The sequence below is a fragment of the Miscanthus floridulus genome, chromosome 9, assembly GCF_019320115.1.
Source record: "Miscanthus floridulus cultivar M001 chromosome 9, ASM1932011v1, whole genome shotgun sequence".
Classification (NCBI taxonomy): domain Eukaryota; kingdom Viridiplantae; phylum Streptophyta; class Magnoliopsida; order Poales; family Poaceae; genus Miscanthus; species Miscanthus floridulus.
Genome location: NC_089588.1, coordinates 60,696,047 through 60,720,542, shown reverse-complemented (window position 1 = coordinate 60,720,542; position 24,496 = coordinate 60,696,047). Strand labels below are relative to the sequence as shown.

Here is a 24,496-nt window from a genome sequence, read left to right as displayed (position 1 = left end):
AGAAACAATGAAGAATTTAGACGAACAGTGGAAAAGATGATTACTGCAGAGGAGAAGACACGACAAAGATTCCTAGATAGAAACAACAGAGACAACCCGGACAGGCAAAATCCTCGAAACAACAGACATCAGGAGAGAAAGCATGGTCCAGACAACACAATAGCAATGGCTGACAAATCAAAGAAGTTTTCAAAACCTAGAAGATATGACGACATTGAAAACATACGTTGCCCCTTGCACCCCAATGGAAAGCACACCATCGGAAATTGCTACACCTTCAAGGAAAGATACACAAGGAAAGATAGTAAGGGGAACAATAAAGAAGAAAGTTAGAAAAAAGAAGAAGACAACCATGAAGACAAGGGATTCCAAAAATCCAGTGGGACAGTGGTAGTAATCTTTGCCGGGGTACCAGATTCTAGAAGCAAACATCAAGAAAAGCTAGCGTTACGAACCATCATGGCAGCAGAACCTGCTACACCAAGATATCTCAATTGGTCGGAGTATCCAATCCAATTTTCAAGAGAAGACCAATGGACCAGCATAGGAAATGCAGGCCATTACCCACTAGTTCTAGATCCAACCATTGCCGGTATGACTGTTACGAAAGTACTAATCGATGGAGGAGCCGGACTCAACATCATTTTTTAGAAACTCTAAGGAAGATGGGACTACAACTCGCCGAGATGATCACACCAACAAGCACGCCTTTTTATGGTATAGTACCTAGCAAGGCAGCAATGCCACTTGGACAAATCACTCTACCGGTTACTTTTGGAACTCCCTCGAACTACCATACAGAGTTCATCAAGTTTGAAGTCGCGGACTTCGATTCATCATATCACGCAATCCTCGGGCGCCCAGCACTAGCAAAGTTCATGTCAATACCGCATTATCCGTACCTATTGCTTAAGATGCCAGGGCCTAACGGTGTTCTCTCTCTTCGGAGTGATTTGAAGCGCGCATTTGACTGTGATGTTCAGGCAATCCAAATTGCAGCAAAAGCACAGGCCAACGATGGAAGAAAAGAAATAACCACTGTTGCAGCAGAAATGAGCCCAGAAGAGCTAGAGATACCGGCTAAAAGACCCAGCATCCTAGCACCACCAAAAGAAGCCAACGTCAAGCAAATCGACCTGGGCACCGGTGATCCCTCAAAAACAGCAACCATCAGCGCCCACCTGTCGGCAAAATAGGAACTCGCGCTCACCAACTTTCTTCGGGACAACAAAGATATCTTCTCTTGGAAGCCGGCCGACATGCCAGGGGTCCCAAGAGAGTTGGCTGAGCACAGAATTGATATCAATGAAGGCTCCAAGCCCGTGAAACAATGACTACGACGATTCTCACCAGACAAGAAGGCAGCAATTAAAAAGGAAATTACAAAACTAATAGCGGCTGGATTCATCAGAGAAATCCTCCATCCAGATTGGCTAGCAAATCCAGTTCTAGCACAGAAAAAGAATACGGACGAGTGGCGCATGTGTGTCGACTACACAGATCTCAACAAACACTGCCCGAAAGATCCGTTTGGGCTACCACGCATTGATCAGATAGTGGATTCAACAGCGGGATCTGCCCTATTATCCTTCCTTGATTGCTATTCAGGATATCACCAGATTGCATTAAAGGAACAAGACCAGAGCAAGACATCTTTCATCACTCCGTTCGGTGCCTACTGCTACAAGACAATGTCGTTTGGACTCAAGAATGCTGGAGCCACTTACCAAAGAGCTATCCAAACATGCCTTGGTGATCAGATCAGCAAAAACGTAGAAGCATACAAGGATGATGTAGTGGTAAAGACAAAGAACCCGGGTACACTAATTGAAGACCTAAAGCAAACCTTCAAAAACCTAAAAAGATGGAGGTGGAAATTGAATCCAAACAAATGTGTATTCAGAGTTCCTTCAGGACAACTACTTGGATTCCTGGTCAGTCATCGTGGAATCGAAGCAAGCGCCAAGCAAATTCGAGCCATAATAGAGATGGGCCCTCCTCGAAGTGTCAAAGATGTGCAGAAGCTAACAGGTTGCATGGCGGCACTAAATTGTTTCATATCAAGACTGGGTGAAAAAGGATTACCTTTCTTTAAATTGCTAAAGAAGACAGACAAGTTTGAATGGACAGCAGAAGCCAACGAAGCCTTCAAGAAGCTCAAGGCATACCTCACCTCCTCACCAGTTCTCACACCTCCGAAGAAATACGAAGACATGATGCTATACATTGCGGCAACTTCTACGGTGATCAGCACTGCGATTGTGGTAGAAAGAGAAGAAGAAGGGCGTGTATATAAAGTACAACATCCCGTATACTACATCAGCGAAGTACTGTCAGAATCAAAAATTCGGTACCCGCATGTGCAAAAACTACTCTACGCCCTCCTGATCACTTCACGCAAGCTTCGCCACTATTTTGAAAGCCACAGGATTACAGTGGTGACAGATTTCCCACTAGGAGACATCCTACACAACAGAGATGCAATGGGGCGCATATCTAAGTGGGTAGTTGAACATGGCGCTCTCAATATCGATTTCACCCCATGGAAGGCAATTAAATCTCAAGCCCTGGCTGATTTTGTTGCCGAATGGACAGAAATTCAACAACCTGTGTCAAGTACCATCCTTGATCATTGGAAGATGTACTTTGATGGATCAATCAAGCTAGGCGGAGCCAGCGCAGGTGTCCTCCTAATTTCTCTAGACAGAAAGCAACTCAAGTACGTCCTTTAGATATTATGGCAAGCTACAAACAATGAGGCAGAATATGAAGCCCTCATCCATGGGCTATGAGTGGCAATTACTCTCGAAATAAAACGTTTACTCATTTATGGAGATTTAGCAGTAGTAATCAATCAAGTCAACAAAGATTGGGACTGCACCAAAGAAAACATGGGCGCTTACTGTGCTGAAATACGAAAGCTCGAAAAACATTTTCAAGGATTAGAAATTCTACACGTCCTGCGTGATTCTAATATTGCGGCAGACATCCTCACCAAGCTGGGATCAGATAGGGTGAAGGTCCCACCCGGTGTATTCATAGAGGAGTTATCAGCTGCTTCTATCAAACAACCCGGTGAGATAACCCCTGAAATCTCAGCCAAAGACACCCAGATCTTGGTAATCACCACTTTATGGACCCAGGTTTTTATTGATTACATCAAAGAAAATAAGTTGCCAGCGGAAAAGAAGAAGCTACCCGAGTTGTTCGCAGAAGCAAGAACTACGTCCTAGTAGGAGACAAGCTCTACAGAAGAGCCACATCATCAGGAGTACTCCTAAAATGCATCTCATTTGAAGAAGGCAAAGAGATCCTAGACGAAATACACTCAGGTTGCTGTGGAAATCACGCCGCTTCAAGAACACTAGTCAGAAAAGCATTCCGCACCGGTTACTACTGGCCAACCGCTTTGAAAGACGCAGAAGAACTCGTCAGAAGATGCAAAGGTTGTCAAATGTTTGCAAGATAGGCTCATGTGCCAACTCACAACCTAATCTGCATCCCACCTGCTTGGCCTTTCTCCTACTGGGGGCTGGATCAAGTAGGACCCCTCAAGAAAGCAAAAGGCAGCTTCGAGTACATCTTCGTAGCAATTGACAAGTTCACCAAGTGGATTGAATTCAAACTACTCGCAAAATACAGTGCAGCCAAAGCAGTCGAGTTCATCCAAGACATTATGCATCGCTTTGGCATGCTCAATCGAATCATCACGGATTTAGGGTCTCCCTTCATAGCCACAGAATTCCAAAGTTGGGCACAAGACTGTGGCTTTAGAATAGATTACGCATCAGTCACACATCCAGAGGCCAATGGACAGTTCGAAAGGGCAAACGGACTCATACTAGCTGGATTAAAACCAAGATTGTATGAAGAACTAATAGACTATGGATCAAAATGGATTGAAGAATTACCTAAGGTTGTATGGGGGCTATGGACTCAAATAAGCAGAGCTACCGGATACTCACCTTTCTTCCTGGAATACGGATCAGAAGCAGTACTACCCGCATGCTTGATCTAGACATCACCAAGGATAGAACAATACGACGAAGGAGAAGCAGAACACACCCGAAGATTAGAACTTGACAATACAGAAGAAGTCAGAGTAAACGCTACCCTTCAATCAGCAAGATACCTCCAAGGACTAAGACGCCACTACAACAAGAATACCCAGTCTCGATCATTACAAGTCGGAGACCTAGTACTAAGAAGAATACAAAAAACCAACAGACACCATAAACTACTCAGTCCATGGGAAGGTCCTTTTATCGTCACAAAAGTCACCGGACCAGGCACATACAAGCTGATAACTGAAGATGGAAAAGAAGTCAACAATACATGGCACATCAGTCAGCTACGAAGATTCTACGCATGAAAACAACTTAAGGGAAAATATGTATACAAGACACAAGAGATCAAACGATCATGATCAACAAAGATAACGCTCATCAACAACATACGTATTATTATGGCTTATCAACGATTCACGATCAATAAAAATGGTCTTTCCACAAAACATATGTCTTGTTATGACTTTCTCTGAAGTTGTCTTCACTAAGCAAAATGGCTGAAACATGCCTAACCATACCCGCCGAGAGCAAAATAGCTGAAAAGATGCTTGAGCCCACCGATGAGGGTAGCTAACAAGCTAACACCCGAACCAAAAGCAAAATGGCTGAAAAGACGCCTGAGCATACCGGTCGAAGAGCAAAATAGCTAAAAAGATGCTTGAGCCCACCGATGAGGGTAGCTAATAAGCTAACACCCGAGTTAAAAAGCAAAATGGCTGAAAAGACGCCTGAGCATACCTGCCGAGAGCAAAAGAGCTGAAAACATGCTTGAGCCCGCCGACGATGGTAGCTAACAAGCTAACACCCGAACCAAAAAGCAAAATGGCTGAAAAGACGCCTGAGCATACCGGCCGAGAGCAAAATAGCTGAAAAGATGCTTCAGCCCACCGATGAGGGTAGCTAACAAGCTAACACCCAAACCAAAAGCAAAATGGCTGAAAAGACGCCTGAGCATACCGGCTGAATAGCAAAATAGCTGAAAAGATGCTTGAGCCCGCCGATGAGGGTAGCTAATAAGCTAACACCCGAATTAAAAAGCAAAATGGCTGAAAAGATGCCTGAGCATACCAGTCGAGAGCAAAAGAGTTGAAAACATGCTTGAGCCCGCCGATGAGGGTAGCTAATAAGCTAACACCCGAACCAAAAAGCAAAACGACTGAAAATAAGCCTGAACATAAATCAGAGCAATTTCAAGACAAGACCCTCCAGCTCCTTGTTCCAAATAGCAAGAGGCTTGGGGGCTACACTCAGAAGATCCCAAGAAGCGCTACACGGTTTCGCTCAAGAAAGCACTCGGACAATGCTTGTTCTTGCTCAACAAGACTTGGAGAAAACAAGACGAAGCTTCCAGAGCTCTACCATGAAGTGCTCGGGGGCTTGCCAGTCCTAGGATATTTTTGCAACTAGAGATAGGACCAGATGCTGACCACACTACGAGCTAAGCCAAGAAGAAGAAGCTGGAGATATCCTAAGTCTTTTAAGTACTAACAAGAACACAAAGTTTATCAAGACAATGGTCTACACCGGGTTGTTTACAAGTCACAGACAAGCACTCGACAGATCAAGGAAGCTTGCCAAAATATCAACCTACATATACCGAGTTGTTTACAAGGCGCAAACTAAAGCCAGAGAAGAACACGACAGATCAACAGGGCTGGTCAAGACAATGATCTACCCAACCCAGGTTGTTTACGAGACAAAGAAATACAAACAAAGAAGACATCAACAAAGAACAAAAAATCTCATTTCAGTTCTCAAGTATAGTGTTTTGTTACAGAAGCTAGAATACAAGAGTCGATTACATCAGGCATCAGGGGAAGAAACATCAATGTTAAGATTATCTACGATCTTCCTAGCTAAGTCATCGACTTCAGGCTCCAACCTCTCAACAGCATCCAAGTACTCTTGGCTCTCGGCTTCATCAGCAACCTTGGACAAAGGAAAGTCCAGAGAAAGAACCTAAACCTAGGCAAGGATGTTCCTGGTAGACAGATGGGCACACCTCTTCATGAACTCCTGGAAACGAGTCGGCGCTTGGGGAATAAACTGAGCTCAAGATTGATCGTCATCCGCTGGAGTCCGGAGATGGTCGGCTATTGACCGAAAAGACTTCCACAAAGCATTCCAATTATCAGTAGCCGTTGCCAACCTACCAGTCAAGTCTTGAATACTCTTTTGGGCCTGCAAAAGATCCCTGTCAGCTCCACGCCTAATCAACTTAGCAAGCGCGAGTTCTTCTTTAGCTCGAGTAATTACCTCCTCAGCTTTGTTGTGGTTAGTGCGGACGAGTGTCTTCATCTCTTTGATACCCTCCGAGAGCTTCTGCTTTTCAACTCGGAGAGCTAGGTGAAGCAACAAAAACAAGTCAGCAAAAAAGGAAGTCAGAATACAAAAGGAAACAAGTGGAACCCGCAATACCTTTGCACTCGTTCTTCATGGATTCCACCGCAACATCCTTTTGCTTCTCCGCCTCTACCACCTAGGCATGAAGAGCTTTCTCCTCCTTTTGGTGCGTTTGGCGCTCAGTCTCCAACTCGGCCTGGAGGAGGTCAAGATCGGCCTTCAAAGCGCTCACCTCAGAAGACAACTTTTTCTCGTTTTCAGACAAGAAAAAGAAGCTAGTATGATCATGAGAGAAGGACTGAGCAAAAAGAGAAAGAAAAACAAGACATAAGGATAGAAGAAAAATGAACATCCAAAGAAGGAACAACAGAAAAACTTACCTGGAGCTTTTCCCCAAAAGAAGTCGCAAGGGTCGATAAGCTTCCCTAGGCGGCAGTTAGCTCCGACAGCCGATGAGTGGCATCAAACTGCTGCACCACGTCATCAGCAAAAGGTGGACCACTGGAGGCGAGAGAAGGAGAAGGAGAAGCCAGCCGAGGCGAAGAAGGCACGACTAGAGCAATCTCCTGGGAAGCCAAGGCCAATCCCTCAGATGAACCCGCCACCATGGCCACGGTCACATCGAGAGCTGGCAAATTAGTAGCTACGGACTCTATCCCCCTCACAGCCACCTCGGCACCCATGCGTTCTGACTCCTGAGACTCAGTACACAAGGGTGCACTAGAGGTTTGACAAGAAGTTGACTAGAGGCTCGAGGAAGATGAAGGCCTGAAAGATGACAAGGAAACCCGTAAAAAAATAAGAAAAAAGAAGAACAAAAGCAGAGAAATAAAACCAGATTTCATTCACTCAGCTATCTTCTTCCTCATTAAACCAAAAGAAGACCTCGCTGGGGGAACCACGGCAGCAAAAACGTCCCCGCCACTCGGCGGCAGGAGCGGAGTAGCCGATACCGGAGCCCCCAAAAGAACTCGGTACCGGAGCTACGAAAGAACTCAGTACCGGAGCTACGGAAGACCTCAATACCGGAGCTACGAAAGAACTCAGAGCAGGAGCCTCAGAAGAACTGATACCCGTTGACCGCTTACTACAAAGAGATCAAGACCAATGTCAAAACAAAAAGAAGGTTTCAACTACAGGAAAAAAAACAACTCACCGCCGCATGAGAAGGGGTGCATCATCATCCTCTTCTTCCTCAGTCTCGACCAAGGCCACCATAGCACCAGCTGAAAAAGGACAAAAGTACTCGGTTAAAGACGAAAACAAGCACCAGAAGGACAGAGGGTATTAATGTGCTCACCTAAGAGCATGCTAGCTATAACTTGAGTACCTGGAGAAGTACTCGACTGGCGAGCCTTCTTGGCAACGGGCACACTAGAAGAAGAACCAGCCACTCGCCCCCTCTTGACGACACTATGAGCAGCTCGAGGAACTGAATGAGGAACGTACTCTACATATACATTAGGGTTCGCGGAAGAAACACCAGGAAGCATTACGGCAGTTTGCGACTTACTGGTTAAAGAAGCCCCAGCAAGACTACCCTTAGCCCCCACAATGGCAGGGAGGTCATGAAGGGGAATCAGGTCGACAAAGTTACGCCCCAATTCCTATGAAAAGAATAAGAAAACAAGACAAGGAAGATTAAGCGAGAATAGATACAGCAAAAAGAAATACAAAAAGTACCCGCACTAAGAGAAAACAACTTACAGCTAGAGGTGGGTTCTTCGCACAGAACTCGGAGACGGTAAGCGGGACAACGCTTGCTCCTTTCAGCATCTTCTAAAGATGCTTGAGTACCTCCTCGTCAGTCAACTCAAGGGTAGGGACCATGCGTGAAGGATCCTCAGCCCTAGAGTACTCAAAGCCAAAGTTCTCTCGCTCCTTTAGAGGCTGAACATGATGGCGAAGAAAACTCAAGACGATTCTAAAACCAGTCAAGCCCCGCTACTTCAGAGTGCTTATCCGCTCAAGGGACGGCTGGATAGCCTAGAGCTCGTCCAACGTCAGGGAGTTCTTTTCCCACCGGTCGTTAACCGAGTGACCAGATCCAGAATGTACAGCAAGAGAAGGAGTCAAATTGGTAGCATAGAACCAGTCAGCACGCCAATCCCTCATAAAATCAACCAGGTCATAGTCAAAGAACTTGCTTTTGAGACCCTGGCAAAACTGAATCCCGCAACCACCAAGAACATTGGTGTCTTCATGGTGGGGTTGAGGCTTTAGACGAAAGAAGTGACGGAAGAGAGAAAGAGAAGGAGGAATAACGAGGAAAGCTTCATAGAGATGTACAAAAATAGAAAGATGGAGGACAGCATTGGGAGTTAGATGGTTCAGACTAACCCCAAAATAACCAAGAAATTGATGAAGGAAGGCGGAAGTAGGAAGGCAAAGTCCAGCACAGATAAAGGAGGTGAAAAGAATAATCTCACCAGGACCTAGAGCAGGGACCCGATGCTCGCCTAGAACTCTCCATTCAGCAATGCCCTTGCTCTAGATCAGACCATCACCGGCAAGCTCGCAAAGCTGGCCTTCAGTCGTTGTCAGAGCCAGCCAAGCCTTCTGGGTAGCCCTCATGGCCACGAACTCTTGGTTCTCGATCACGGAAAGAGACGACTCCTCGTCCACGAAGGTTGCCTGGGACTTGCTCGTGGCTTTCTTCCTACCCACGAACTAATGGAGGCAAAAAGGAACTAGGGAAAGAGAACGCTTGGACGGCAGCGCTCAGATGGCGGCGGCAATGGTGATGGTGGAGGTGCAAAGGCTAGGGTTTTCAAGGCAAAGGCAGGGTACCAAAGAAAAGGAGGAGAAAGGCCTTTAAATAGATTTTACATCGGTAAAAACGTGGCCCAACAGGCCCGTTTTAACATGGCATGAGGACGCAACGGTCCATTTACCGACATAGCTAAAATGACGGACGGCTCAAATCCACACAACGGTACAGTTCAACGGGCAGATTTCAGACTTATCCATCCAACACCACGGCAGAATTATCATATCACCACAAAAAGAACTCATCAACAATGAAGCAAAGAAGGGTTATCTCACAAGGAGCACAACAACCCGGTCCTTACAGAAAGAACTCAGAAATCTCATCAACAACCAGGACAACAGGAAAATAAGGAATTACAACTCAGAAGACAAGATTCTTTCCATTATAACTAGTTTCACAAATAGAAGATTACACATCTTACAAGACCCAGTGAACTTGGTACCATGAAAAGCAAAGTAGCAAAGAGGAACCCGGACACGGCTGGGCTCTAGAACGACTACGCGTTCCAAATTGCCACTCGAAAGGACAAACCGACCTCGGCTACACTGTTTTCTTCAAAGGACGGACACAATACATCCAAGGCGGAAATCAGCAGCACGGCAGGACAACATGGAGCAGAGAAGGCTGATAAGGCATCTGTCTACCCAAGACCGATGTGATGCTAGATATGGTGTTGATCTACACCGGACAGTCTTAGGGCAGGCGACGAGGATCAACCCAGAACTGCCAGATGAAGGAACGAAGCTCACATCACAGGACTTCCTCCAACTACCGCCATGTACATCCTGGTACATTGCTGCTGCGGGATTAGCCTACCTCTAATCCCTATCACAAGACTCCCTCCAGCTATGGCATGACATACAAGAACTACAAAAATACGCCCGGGGGCTGCTCTACTTCACAAACTACCATATTCATGACTACAGAGACTTCAGAATAAGCAACAAAATGCTCAATGAATCAAAACAGCACTCTAGATGGGTATTTATAGACTGAAGGAGTGGTGCACATGGACCAAGAGCACAAATGAAACAAGCCTAACAAAGGACATAGTGAAAAGACAGAATTCAATGAAAAAGGACTCAGGCTTGAAGGAACAGTACTCAAGGACAAGCATATTCGAAAGGATATACCAACACTATACAACTCGTGAACAAACAACATTCACACTCAACAACCACCATACAACTACATCTGACAACAGCAAACTACCAGAGAATATGCCAGGACCCTACATCCGAGTTCTTCCTGAACAAAACAACACGGATATATGCTCGGGGCTGCAACAGGAGAGGTATACAGTTCTTTCGAACAACTCAGATTCAAGACCCTCAGTGAGTGCACTTTTTCATTCAAAAAAGCGCACATCACCAAGAGGACTACTTCAAGACAACAGTTTCTCAAATAACATAAGATTCAAGACCCTCCAACTTTTTGTTCCAAATAACAAGAGGCTCAGGGGCTACACTCAGTGAGTGCACTTTTTCCTTCAAAAAAGCACACGTCACTCAGAAGAATTCTTCAAGACAGATGACTTCAAGACCACATGATAAAAAGAACCCGGAAATAGCCATGTCCGAGCTCTTTTCGACAAAAAGAACCCGGATATAGCTAAATCCAAGCTCTTTTCGACAAAGAACCCGGGTATATACTCGGGAGCCCTTCGACGAAGAATCAAGGCGATTTCAAGAAAAGATCCTCAAGCTCCTTGTGCCAAACAGCAAGAGGCTCAGGGGCTACATCCAAATGGGAGTACTTTTTTCTTCAAAAAGGTACACTCCACGCGAAGATCTCACGAAGCGCTACACGGTTTCGCTCAAGAAAGCACTCGAACGACGCTTGTTCCTGCTCGACAAGACTTGAAGGAACAAGACGAGGCTTCTAAGAACTCAACCATGAAGTGCTCGGGGGCTTGTCGGTGCGGGACCCATGGGATACCCCACAAGGAAGGGAGAAGAACTAGTCTAACTAGGATTCTTCCCCTGTACTCTTAGTAGCGGTATTATTCTGTAATCCTACTAGGAACTCTCATTGTAAACCGACTAGGACTCTGGCCTCCTGACTATATAAAGGAGGGCAGGGCTCCTTGGATCGAGAGTTCAAGAGAACAATTGTACGACACAACACTTTACAATCAATCCAACATAAAGGCTAACGCTGACTGGACGTAGGGCTATTACTCGATCAAAGATCGAGGGCCCAAACCAGGATAAATCGACTATCTCTTGCGTTTACCGTCGAGTTCTGCATACGCTAAAGCCCGAACAATACTGCCCCGAGGACCCCTGTGGCAGGCTATCGGTGGTAAAACATCGACAATGCATACTCAGTCTTCAGCACCTTAGTCAAGCGAAGTAGACAAAACTTCTGCTTGAGAGTGTTCAACCACTCATCCGCTTGTAGGGGCTCCTCAGCCTCCTTGAAGATCGGGGGTTTCGTGTCAAGGAAATCCTTGAAGTCACTGTATTGATTTGGTTCTGGTCCTTGGCGTGCACCACGGCCATCCCAATTTGCAATCGTGCGGAGAGCCTCAGCCATAGTGCGCTGTCCTTCCGCAAGAATTGTCACCAATTCCATTGGTGTGGGTGGTGGTGGCGGTGGAGGGTCTTCATCATCACCAGCCGCACCAGTGGAACGAGTGCGAGGCATCTACAACCATGCGCAACCAGTAATTATTGGTGATGTTAGCACATTGGAGAGGAACAATGTAATTACGCCAAACTAAATTTACTAGAGAGAATGAAAACTTCATACAATAAACAGAGGCAATAATTCATTCTCCAATCACCACATCATCAATCAGATTACTAGCGACATACGCAGTGCATTCCAACATGACAGTTTTAAACTTAACCAACAAGATACGCATCCCGAAGGGAGCGGATTAAAGTACATTACATGTCAAGTTTGAATTAAAAAGGTACATCCAACATCAGTCATCGTACTTAAGTCCATTACATCAATGACTGCAAAAGCTTAAACTAGTGAGACTTGCTAACTAACTACTCATCGAAGTGATCGCTGTCCATATTAGAGACACCTTGGACTTCTTCTGGATCTTCCTCTACTTCTTCATCTGCAGGTTTAGCTACATTGTCATCCATCTGCACGTCCTCTTCTTCTTCATCGGCCTCAATCACTTGAGGTCCACCCACATTAGGATACCTTGGTATGGGGTGAGGAATAGGGAACAGACGGTTGTTCAGTTGATGGTGTTCAACCTGAAGCTCTTCAAGCCGTTCTTGGAGTTCTTGCTCCCTTTGGAAAGCATTGTGGTTAGCCATGATCCAGCCCTAACGTCTTTCTTCTGCTAACTCTAAAGCTGCATCTCTGTGACGGGTCACATGATCCAACTCTTGTGCTGCCTCATCTCTCTCTATAGTGAGGTTCATCAGCTGGTTATGAAGCTCGTCTCTCTCGCGTGCTGTTTGACCCCACTGTTGTAGGCGATAATTTGCAATACCTCGAATCTCATCTACTTCTTACTGAGCTCACCCACATGCATCCGCCCTACGGCGATACTTGCGGGCACGCAACCTGAACTTGTGCTGGGCTGCCATTGCCTTGCCAGCTTCTTCTAGCACACTAGAAAGGGTGTCCTGCCTTACTCGACAAAGCTTCAAGACTGCCATCATAGCACTCATTCCAGCATTGTCGCTCTGAACACGTTCACCACGGCCTCAAACTAAGGCCTGGCCAACGTCTTGAGTCCACTCAGCCTCAGTAGGAGCCACTCGGGGAATGGATAAAGCTGGTCCACCCACTAGCTCATCCCCGAAGCTCTATGCTATATCCATTAGCACATCAAGGGCAGCAACTTGAGCGGCTTCCCATGGGCTTTGCCCATTAGTCTTAATTCTCCACCCATGCCACAACAGTCTCATGGGGTTCTGCGGTACTATAAAGGTCACAACGTTCCACGGCACTTCTCCCAATGGTACCGCCTGCCTCCACGTATAGCGGGGTGCCTCTGGGTACCCAACTGAACTGAGCACCCTCTAGAACAAGGTGGGAGTACCGAACTGGTCCAAAAAGGTGCTGCTACCAGTAGGAAACACGGGCGCGGCCATCTGTATCAAAAAGGGATGCAACTCATGTGAGAGGATTATTTTGCTGAGAGATTGAACTGAATATTTGGGATAAGCAATTATAAGGGAGGGAGTAATGCAATATGAATGACATGAGTGAATATGATGCATGCTCGTTCCGTACGTTCTCACAAACCTAAGAAAATTTAAGTTTTAGTGGAATATACGGTGGCATACATACGTTCTCTCAATTAGCGGTAACTAGTCGATCTACACGGTGCGTTGTTAGCGTACCTGCAGAAAACTTCATTGCAGCCCAACGCAACAAGATATAATGCTAGTAACAAAAGTAGTAACTAAGATACTCTCCATATATACATCCCCAGATATATATACTTAGGTATCCAAACTACCCGACAGATGTACCTACAATTAAGTACCTTCATATATACATGTATGCAACATGCAAATACTCCAGTAACCACAACTAACTCTCCCCTAGACCGACGGTTGGACGGTCATGCTCTCACAACTCACACTTACCTTAGCATAGAGGCAATTGATCCATACATTACCATTCAAGCAAATGGCACCCATGCAATATCACGCCGCATGGACGATGAAATAGAAACAATCAATTTCCCCCAAGTTAGTAATTATATATAAGCCACCTAGAAGTCCTTAAGTGGGCTACAAGGGATGTGATCACTAGTACACCATAAAAATTTTGATTTTTGAACACTTATATATAACTATAAGTTGGAAAACCATTTTCACAACAAAAGCTTTTGTTTTAAATAGCCGTATGACATGTTTAGTGTTGAATCTAGCTCTGATGCCAGCTGTCACAGAACCGACCAATTTATAAGAGCACAAGTACAAAAACAATCACCGAAACGATCAAATTCTCGCACTTGAGCCCATATAAACCCGGTAGTCAACTGAAACCTTGAAGGATTTCAAACCAACTTGCGTACAACCAAGATCACAGTAATTCAACATAACATATCGTACGTTACAACATTTCACAGATGGTTTGCAAATAGGTTACAACATCTTAGAGTCATCGTTATTACAAAACAAGTGTTGTAAAGTACCTGGAAGCATATAGTTTGACTTACACACCCGAGTTCAAATACAAATACTGGTTTGCTGATCACAACCCGCAAAAGCATTCAGATAAGAGAAACAGTGATCATGCCCATGATCTAGTCTTCATCACCCGTTGGGTGGAGACAATACTTATAGAATCCTTGATATAGAAGGTCATCTACAACAAGAGGGAATAAACCCTGAGTACGAGAATGTACTTAGCTAGACTTACCCGTCGGAAACCAAAACAATTGACACCAAGGATCATGCATAGCTTAATTTAGTGGATCTGACTGACACTTTCTTTTTGCGGAAAAGCATAAGTAATAATGATCAACTATTAACCTGAACTAGCAGTGACTTTTAGCCATTAACCTGTCATCTATATTAGCACCTGTACTAAGCAATCATTTGATTAAGGTGCAAACAATAATAACCATAGCAGGTATAATTCGTGCAACATTATCATCATCATCCATCCGGGAGAGACGGCGATTCAAATCGATTCCTATCCAGCTGGAGGTGTATTCCTAAACACAAACCCTACTTCCCCCATCAGGGTCACAAACGAGTCACCTTTGGTACGATTCAGGAGTCGCGAGTCCAAACAGATCGACATTCTCAGAGAACCACTCTGCCAAAGTTGTTCGGGACTCTAACCCGCCTTGGACTTATGCCAATGGCTCTCCGCACATCCTTACTACCTCCAGAATACACGCCACTGCTCGCGTCCCTGGCCTGAGTCGAGCTACTAGGCTTCGCGGTCGGAATGACTTATCCGGCCAGCTAAGTGTTAGGCTACGTTCAACATGACATAAGGACGTACAGCGTATCGGTCCTTAAATGACACAGACGGGGTTACTATGTCCAAACCTACACAAGACTCCGCCCGGTCTTAATTCATTATTAACATGGTTCTTTTCCACGATAGCAAATATAGCCAACCGTGATCCACCTCATCCTAAAGCTCGCAGGTGACAGGAAATCACCTGACTTCTACCGCACTGAGCATGGCCAAGCATTTAACCCGTTCCTGAACTTAAATAGGATTCCAGTGCGATATCTGGACAAGGATGGATATATAATGCAACAATTGGTTCCAACCAATTCCTATACTTAATGCATCATCAACGAATAAAAGGTACTCAAGGTATTTGTAAAAATATGGGAGACTTAATATGCTTCGGGGCTTGCCTTTCAGGAAAGAGGAAGGACGGTGGTTAGGGCACTCGGGCAACTCCTCCTCGGCGGCTGCTTCGTCGATTTCCTGCACCTCGGGCTCCTCCTCCTGGTTGGCTCCCTCGAACTCCAGCAGCATCACTCCCTCCGGCACACCTATTGCATGAATGCGCAAAATAAATATCATGGATGCACATGAATGAAGTTAGGAATGCTCGGAGAATGCACATGCTCACTACAGTCCGCATATTCCAACTTAAGCTCTATTCAAATCACTTTAACTTACCAAGTTTATACAACCTAATGTACAATTGCTCATCTTCAGTTAAGGACCTAGCATCTGCACCTAAGCATGTTCTCAAGTTAGGCTAGTACCTAAACAATCAACAAGGACATTGCAACAAAGCATACACACAAGCCTTTGTATTTCAGCAAAATAGGAACTACATAGCGGTATAGTAAACTGGCCATAACTGGAGATTTAGAAATCCAAATGATATGCAACAAGACAATTTGGAAAGCTTATGAAATTGTCTACAATTCATTTTCAGATCTCAAGGCATGATTCTAACCTTTACCAGGTCAAATTCTTAAATCAACAGAAATTTGTCTTCACAAGACAGAGAACAGGCACAACTGTGATCCAACTTTAAACGACTGTAACTCCCAAACTACTAGACCAAATGCCACCACATTTTAACAGGAGCTAGATACATAAGTTATCTACAACTTTTGTATTCACCACATTTTCAGCAAACTAAATTATCAAGGGAAACTTTGCAAAGTTCCCAGAACTGTCCAGAAAGACATAATGCCAGGAATATTTATTAACTTATGTTGCAAACAATTAATTGGACAAAACCAACTCTACTCACTTATCACCCATGTCACAAGAACACCAGAAATTAAAGTGTTCACCACCAATTCATTTCTTTTAATGCCTTTCTTAATTTATTTAATTAATTAGGGGAAATGGTAAACATATATGAAAACTACACCATTTAATCTACAAAAATTATAGTAGGTACTACATGCTCTAAGTAGGCTACTATAAAAATTTCACACCATTTGAGCAAGTATAACAGCCTACACAAAAATGATAAGACATAATGGCTTAAAATGACATAATTAGGAAACCTTAGTGAAAAGTGTCAAGCAATAGATTTTATATTTTTCCTAACATCCTTAAGGTGCTAGGATACTCCCCACAAAATTTCATGGTCATTGGATTCCTAGATAATTTACAAAAATTCACACAAGGATCATTCAAAGATAAAAGGAAAATCTATAACTCAAAAACCATACATGCAATGACTCTCAAATTTTTACCAGAGCTTCTACTAAGCAAGAATAGCTTACCCACAAAATTTCATAATTTTTGGAGTACAGAAACTCATGATATAATTTAAACAAGTTTGCATGCATTTAAAAACACATTTCAAGTTCCTATTTAATTCATCCAAACTTTCCACTTCAAGTGTTCATGTCATATTTTTCCTAAATACTAGACTTCCCTATGATCCTAACAAAATTGGAATCACCCCATTTGGATCTACCAATTTGGAGATACAAATTTCACAAAACAGCATTCAAAACTGGAATTATTTGAACTGGCTTCTACTAAGCAGTCACTAACACGTGGGACCCACGGGTCAGACGACCCCACCGGTCAGCGAATGGAAACAGGGGACGGCGCTTGCGACGGCGCGGCAGCAGCGAAGCTAGCCGACGGCGGCTTCACCGGCGACGAGGAGGGTACCTCCGTGACCGCCTCGACCTCCCATGTGGATTGGTGCCCTAAACGCGCTCTCTACCGACCTCTAAGTACTCCGGCCACGGAGCACGGTGGCTCAGCCATGGCGACGGTGGAGCGCGGCCACGTTCTGGCCTGACCGGACCGGCGGAGCTGGCTACATCATCACCCGAGCAACGGTGAGTGACGGTGAAGCTAAGACGGAGGCTAGGGAAGGACGAGAGAGGTTGTGCTGTGCTAGCCACGGTGAGCTCCAACTCCGGCGAGGTACGGCGGTGGCAGAAACCAAAAATATGGCCACTACCTTGGTTTGCCGACCCAACGGCGAGGTGGAAGAGCTAAAGGAGGCTACGGTGGAGCTTCGGGCGAGCTGGAGGCAGCGTTTTCACAGTGGCGAGGGAGCTAGGCGACGGCGGCTCGCTCGGCAGCAATGGCGGGGCGGTGGCTCCGCTTTGGCTGCGGTGGGAAACGAAGGAAGAGCAGGAATGGAAATGTGAGCTGGGAGGGCAGAAGGGCGCGGGCTCAAGCAGTGGACAACGGCGCTAGGCCGGCCACGGCGCTTGGCCTGCGCGGTCAGGCGGCCGGCGACGCGCGGCGCCATGCGGCGTTCACGGTCTGTTGCCGGTCGGCACTGTAGACGCGTTTCAGTGAAATCGATCGAGCCTGACAGCGTGACTTGGCAAGCTTCAAACTCCAAAACGGTGGCTAGTTAGCAAAATCAACTTGAAGCAAAACTGTAGAGCTATGGTAGGGCTACAACAATGTTTCAGAAATCATCAGCTAATTCTCAAAGAATCACGAGTTACATCAAGCCAAGGTCAGCTCCTTCAAACTGAAATTGAAATCCAAACATAGAAATTTTTCTAAGTGCTGAATCAGCCCTCAACACTGACTTGTGGGACCTTTTTGAGCATGTTGTGCACATTTTCATAAGTTGGTCATAACATAACTTTTGTTCCTTATAAAATTTGCTACAACTTTGCTTTAGGTTGCTCAGACATGCAAATACTCTAAGTTGTACTTTTTAAATAGTCAAACAAAAGAGTCTAGGGGTCAAAACAAGTCAAACCACGACTTAGAAACCTAATTAGGCAACATGGTCAACATGAACAATGTTCCTAATGACATTCTAAGTGTAACTAAGGTTCTTAGGAGAATAATTAGCCACACCACACATTGGTCACACCAAAATCAAGCATCACATGCATTGAAACAAGGAAAAACAAGTGAAATGTTACCTTTGTTTCAAAATCATGTTTCACATGTTTTATGATTTTATTGCATAGTACTAACTAACCATGTTTCACTAAAGTGAGTTGTACATGTTGCACTTGAGTGTTGCACACTATTCGTTTCATAAAATCATCACACATGAAATATAACAATATGTTGCAATGTTTCGAAAACATGTTTCATGCAATATAAGCTCATGAATGGATGAATGATGCTCATGTTCATGAAATGCAAGTGCAAATGTGGAAGCCAAACACCTGGGGTGTTACAGTGACGCGCGCCCCGTCCGGGGGCGTGGACGCACACGCGCTGGCGCTGGCCAACGGCGGCGAGTTCATCACCCATATCTGGGCCATCCTCACTCACGCTGGCCTCCGCACTGACGACGTCCCAGAAACCACACCACCAGAGAAATCCCCATAGTTCAAGATATCCCCGTTGTTTGAGAAATCACCATTGGAGCTGACGGCACGACTACCGTCTGACATTAACCTCGCTAAATCTTTATCACATAAGATCATGCCGAAAATACCTATTAGCTGAGAGCTTTTAGGGTGAAAGCTAACCGTAATATGGGCCACGTGGAAACATTAAGGAATTTTCTATTCATTCTTTTTTGTTTCAATGAGTGAACAATATATTATTTATTTTGTTAATTATATTTCACATTTTTCATTATCTCATATGTCATATAAAAAATATGTTCATATAAAAATGTTGTAATCCCTCCATTCCAATAACATATTTTGGCTTTTTTGTATGCACCAGCACATGAATGTCCCGTGCGTTGCTACGGAAGCCTCCAAAAATTACACTAAGATATCTCGTGGCTAAATCAATAATTCAATGTTCGACAAGACGTAGTAGTTTGGACAAACGGTGACAGAGACATTTTCTAAGGCAAACGAATTGCCCGACTACCGGAATTAAATTCCACAAACGATACGAGCAAACTCATAAAACACAAACACTGTGTAAAAAGGTATTCATGTCTTATCATTCGTTGGTTCAATTTCTTCTCTTTTTCACAATTTTGGACAATAGCAAGAAGGTACTGTTGAAGAGTGCCCGTAGCCAATTCTAGACAATAGTAAGAAGGTAACCCAACAATCTCAAAGCAACATGCACATTGTCATCTTTATCAATAATGAACAACATGGATCCCTTTCATTTGTTATTGAGCATTATCTTGTTAAGATCCATCCTCCTTTCTCCACATCTCTCCTTCCACTGGCAAACACCCAAGAGAGCACCAAAAATATTGTAAAAAACATAAGGATCAAGGTAACGGAGGAAGTCGAGAAATAGTTTTACCAACTTGGAATGTGGCGTGCCCGTACGTCCTGCCGCTGGGGGCCGCCCGCGGTGGCCGCGACACTCTGTCTCCGCCTCCGACAGCGCAGCAGTGAGCAGCGCTCATCTCTGGGGTAGCAAGCAGTAGCCCACTGACCTGCCTTTGAGGCGGATCTAGCCATCCCTTACCCTCCTCAGTACAACTAGAGCCCCGCCCCCACAATACGGCAGCTGGCCAACAACACAGACCAGATAAATCGAAAAAATGCTCGCACGAAACCGACACCACAGGGCACAAAATGCAGGGGTGGCCTACATGGGCCCTCCTTAGTACCGGACATCCGCCGCCCCCACCAACAGGAGGCCGCCAATAACAGCAAGCAGCAAGAATGCTCGAAACACACGCAGGAAGACAACACAAGAGGAGAGCGCATATGCACCTGGATGTCTGATGAACAAAAGGGAGACATAGAACTGGCACCCAGAGCTCTTTAGGGCTTGTTTGGTTCGCAGATGAATGCAGCCTGGCTCGCATGGGAATAACTAGGCTCCCAGTAGATAGGCCCAATGCATGCAAGAGTGTGGTGCTTGGTTGTCTGTTTGCCGAGGCAGTGGTTGCTCACATAAGGACAGATTGCATGAGCTAAAAATATATAAATAATCATCATCATAACATTTATTATGTGCAACTATTATCTTATAGCTCTTAGTTTATCTCATTACTCCTTAATATTAATTGAAATATGTTAATATCATTTAGTATGTGCTAATAATGCATCAATAACGTCATTAGATGGTCAATTACCAGCACCGCGCGTGCCTGCCCTGGCAGAAACGGTAGATTTCTGCGGTTTCTACATAGCCTAGCCGCGGGGATCTCCCTGCATGCAAAGAGCCTGGCCCGTCTAATATACTTCAACCAAACAAACGCTGCTCTCGCATGGGGAGGTCCTGGCTGAGGGCTTGTGCAGGCAACCAAACGCGCCCTTATCTGCAGTTCTCCGAGACAACGGTTGAGGGCTTGAGGCTACTGGCAAACAGGCCCTAGCCCGGATGGACCTATCGGCACTCGATAACACTGTGTCTCTGCAGCGGGTAGCGGGCGTCCGTCCCACCGTCAACATAGCAAATCCGACGAGGAGGGTCCCAACTTTCTGCTCCCGGGTCGCTGCACGGGGCTCCATGCATCCTCTTGGAGTGGATACAGGCCCCACCTTCGAGGCCTCCGCGAATCCGAAGTTGACAACAAGGCCGGTGTACCCTCCCCCTGCTTACCGGGCATAGGAAGCACAGCACACCTGGCCCGCTCCGTCTCGCCACCCGTCAATCCCACCTTCACAATAATATATGGTTTGTGCTAGCACAAATCACAAGTGACAAATATATGGTGTGTGCTAGCACAAATCACAAGAAAGTAAAGGATCGACGCTTGCAATTTACATTATAGCAGACAGGATATTAGCTAGCAGAAAAAACACAAAAAAATGAGGGAAACGGTTCAACAACAGCATATTGCATATTCTTAGAACTACATTTGCAGTGCTAGACACTTGCAATTTACATTATAGCAGACTGCAATTATGTAACTAAATCTTTAAGTTGTTTGGTTTACATATGCTCAGAAATAGTTCTTTGGTACCACTAAAGTGCTATGGAAAAGAACAAAAAAACAGATGGAATGAATGTGAGATTCAAAAGTCATACCTCATTTATCAAAAATAAGTGGGCACTAACAAAAGGGGCAAGGCCAACACAAGCTTATAGCTCTTAAAAAATACACGAAAGTGGATAAAACACTACCAAATTTGAATCTACCAAAATTACAAGGAATCTGTAGGATCCACGCAGCTCAATTTTGCTCCATATTAACATATTCACAAATCACAATTTTGTAAAATTCATAATATGTCATCAAGCAGGTCCTAGCAATTAACTCTTCCCAAGTTCTAGAATAGACATCAGTTTGGAGTTCTGGCAAACTCTTTCAGCTTACAAGAGTTAAGCATATTTAGTGTGGCTTGTGAACTGTTCACAGAGACAACTATAAATTAACATTTAAAAAATTACATTACCAGGTAAAATTTAGTGTCTACCTGAAATATAGTGTAAAAACATCATACTCTGATCAAAGACTAAATCCGAGTGTTTCATCCCCTTTGACAACTGAATCTGATAAACCATGAGATTAAAAAAATCAACGGCACACAAAAAATCATGCCGAAAAACACAATGTATAACTATGGTGTGTTCTAGGACAAATCACAATTAACAAAATACAATTTTTTTTCTACAGGAGGACAAAGACAAATATCTGAGATGTGTTGCCACAAATCACAAAAAATAATTTTTTCTATGAAAGAACAAGGACAAAAAGTGGTGTGTGCCGACACAAATCACAATTAACAGAATTATAATCTAGAAGCAATATGATATTACAGAAAATATCATAGGCACAAATTAAACCCTTGATCGAGGATGAGCTCTTTCCAGAGGAGGGGAGAGATGTTATGGTTGGTAATAACTATAGGCGCTGTCGTAGGGACTGATTAGGCGAGAAAGGATCAAGGGATCAAATCAGGAAGGCTTGAATTAGGGAGAGGAAAGAGTTTAATTAGGAGAGAATGAAGATATAATCTCCTTTATATGCAGTGGTGATCAAGGAATAAACAGACAATGACAACCCAATTTCTATTCTCATCTCCTTTCTTTGTTCTCTCATCTCCCTAGTGTTTCCCACACCAGCCACCACACGTAGGAAACCAGCGGCCGAACGGCCGGTGATTTCCCATTCCTATCCTATCCGGTCACTTCTCCCACGATCATGACACATGCTTTGTGAGAGGAGTTTCAGTATGATGTTTACGTAGGTTTCATAGATAACAACTAACATAGATTCTGAATAGGTATTTAAGGAAATTTGGGTCCAATGACTATGCCATTCAACCTATCTTATGCCCTTACTCACCCTCCTTAGACAAACCATGAGGCATTAAATATATGAACTACTAAGTTCTAAGCTAATCCATTTCTCTTTTGATCTGCAGGTTGGTTGTTCAAAATAAACATTGAAAGTTATTACAAATTTTCTTCGAACAATGTATATATCAAGTATACTCATGAGGTAAATTAAATTTGCACATATTGTGTATGCTCCAAACTACAATGTAGGAGTACATACTTTGTAGAAACTGACTGCAGCCGAGATTTGATCGTGTCTGAGAATGACTGTGCATCAGATGGTCCAGCTTTATCTTGGTTGACAAATGAAGATTGGTTCCTAGAAACACTGATGCAGATCATTACATAGCAAGTGTTTGTTAACCCCATGTAAATGACAAGCAAATAGATTACAGATAAATATAGACAGTACTAATCTGCAGGAAGTACCTATCATGTGACCCAACAGGGCCATTAACCGAGGCAGTGTGATTCACAGACGTGTCTTCAGCTGTTTCTTCTGTGGAGTCCATGGTAGGCAATGGTCGAGAAAAAATCACAGCAGAAGCATGTTCATGGTCCCCTTCTTGCGGTGGATGTGAAGACAGAAAAGCACCAGGGGTGGCCTCAGTAGTTGGAAAGAACAGGACTTGTGGGTGCCCATGACCCTGACCATGACCATGAGCTGTCGATCTGCTGTGACGGCCTTCTCTTCTAGCATGACGGTGTGACCTACGAATGGCAGCAGCAGCAGCCAAGTGCTGTAGGATATGCTCCTCAATCTCGGCATCATCTGCATCCACCGGTACCTAGAATGTAATAGAAGAAACAATGGCATCAGTAGTGTGCAGGAATTGAGCACACAGGCATTCCATCACTGGAAGCACACTTTGAATGTGAACATCAGATATGTCAGCACCTCAAAGTCACCGAGCAGTGGATGACGGAAAATAGTTGTCGTGTGTGCGTGATTTTCTTACGCGTTCCGCTCTTCCTCAACAGCCTCAAGGAGCTCTTGGCTGCAGTAAGAGGCAAGGAATGCGTGTGAGAGTGACACCAACATGGAAATGAGATTTATTAGTGGAATGCATTGGTGGTTTAGCAGAGTTTGTACCTCATGGGGTCCTTCATGCTAATGCCTGCCAACACATGGGACACTAGGAGCTTCTCTGGCACCTGTAGGATCAATCAAAATGCTCACAAGTTTCACTTAAGGATAAACACGAGTAACACAATTAGCCAATTACAATACACATGTGACACACTATAACACCAATGCTGGCAACTGACAACCAAACGGTTATTCAAAGCAGAGCTTCATTTCCAAAAATGAAAAATAACAGAGATTGGAACTCGTCCAAATTGCATTCAGAAAAGGAAAAACAACAGAGACTTGCGACATGTCCAAATTGCATTCAGAGTGTGTCGGGCAGAGATTCAAATTAGCGCGGCGCACACATTCGACACTTATTGGAATTACTGAGCGACAGCCAAGAATAGAGTCATAGACGGCAACACAACAGAACAACTGTGCAGTGCACCATAATGCGCTAGACACTACCAGCTCTGATCCTTAGCAATACACAGATATATGGAAACAAACACAGAGAAATAGCAGGAAGCAATCACAGACATAGACTGTACTACAACTAGTTGACAGCAAGCACGGGACAGAACCTTCTCCCACTGTAAACTAATTTACACAAGCATCTAGTTGATGAACATCAAACAATGACATAATGCTGATCTATTTTAACACAGTTCTAGCCTTCTAGGAGTGTCCTGTCCACAACATAGGAGA

At 44.5% G+C, this 24,496-nt stretch overlaps 1 pseudogene; it reads right to left on the bottom strand.

Annotated features, from left to right (window-relative positions):
• Positions 1-20,085: 20,085 nt before the first annotated feature.
• On the bottom strand, positions 20,086-24,201 carry LOC136480002 (E3 ubiquitin-protein ligase RHF2A-like; annotated as a pseudogene).
• Between the last annotated feature and the right edge of the window lie 295 nt (positions 24,202-24,496).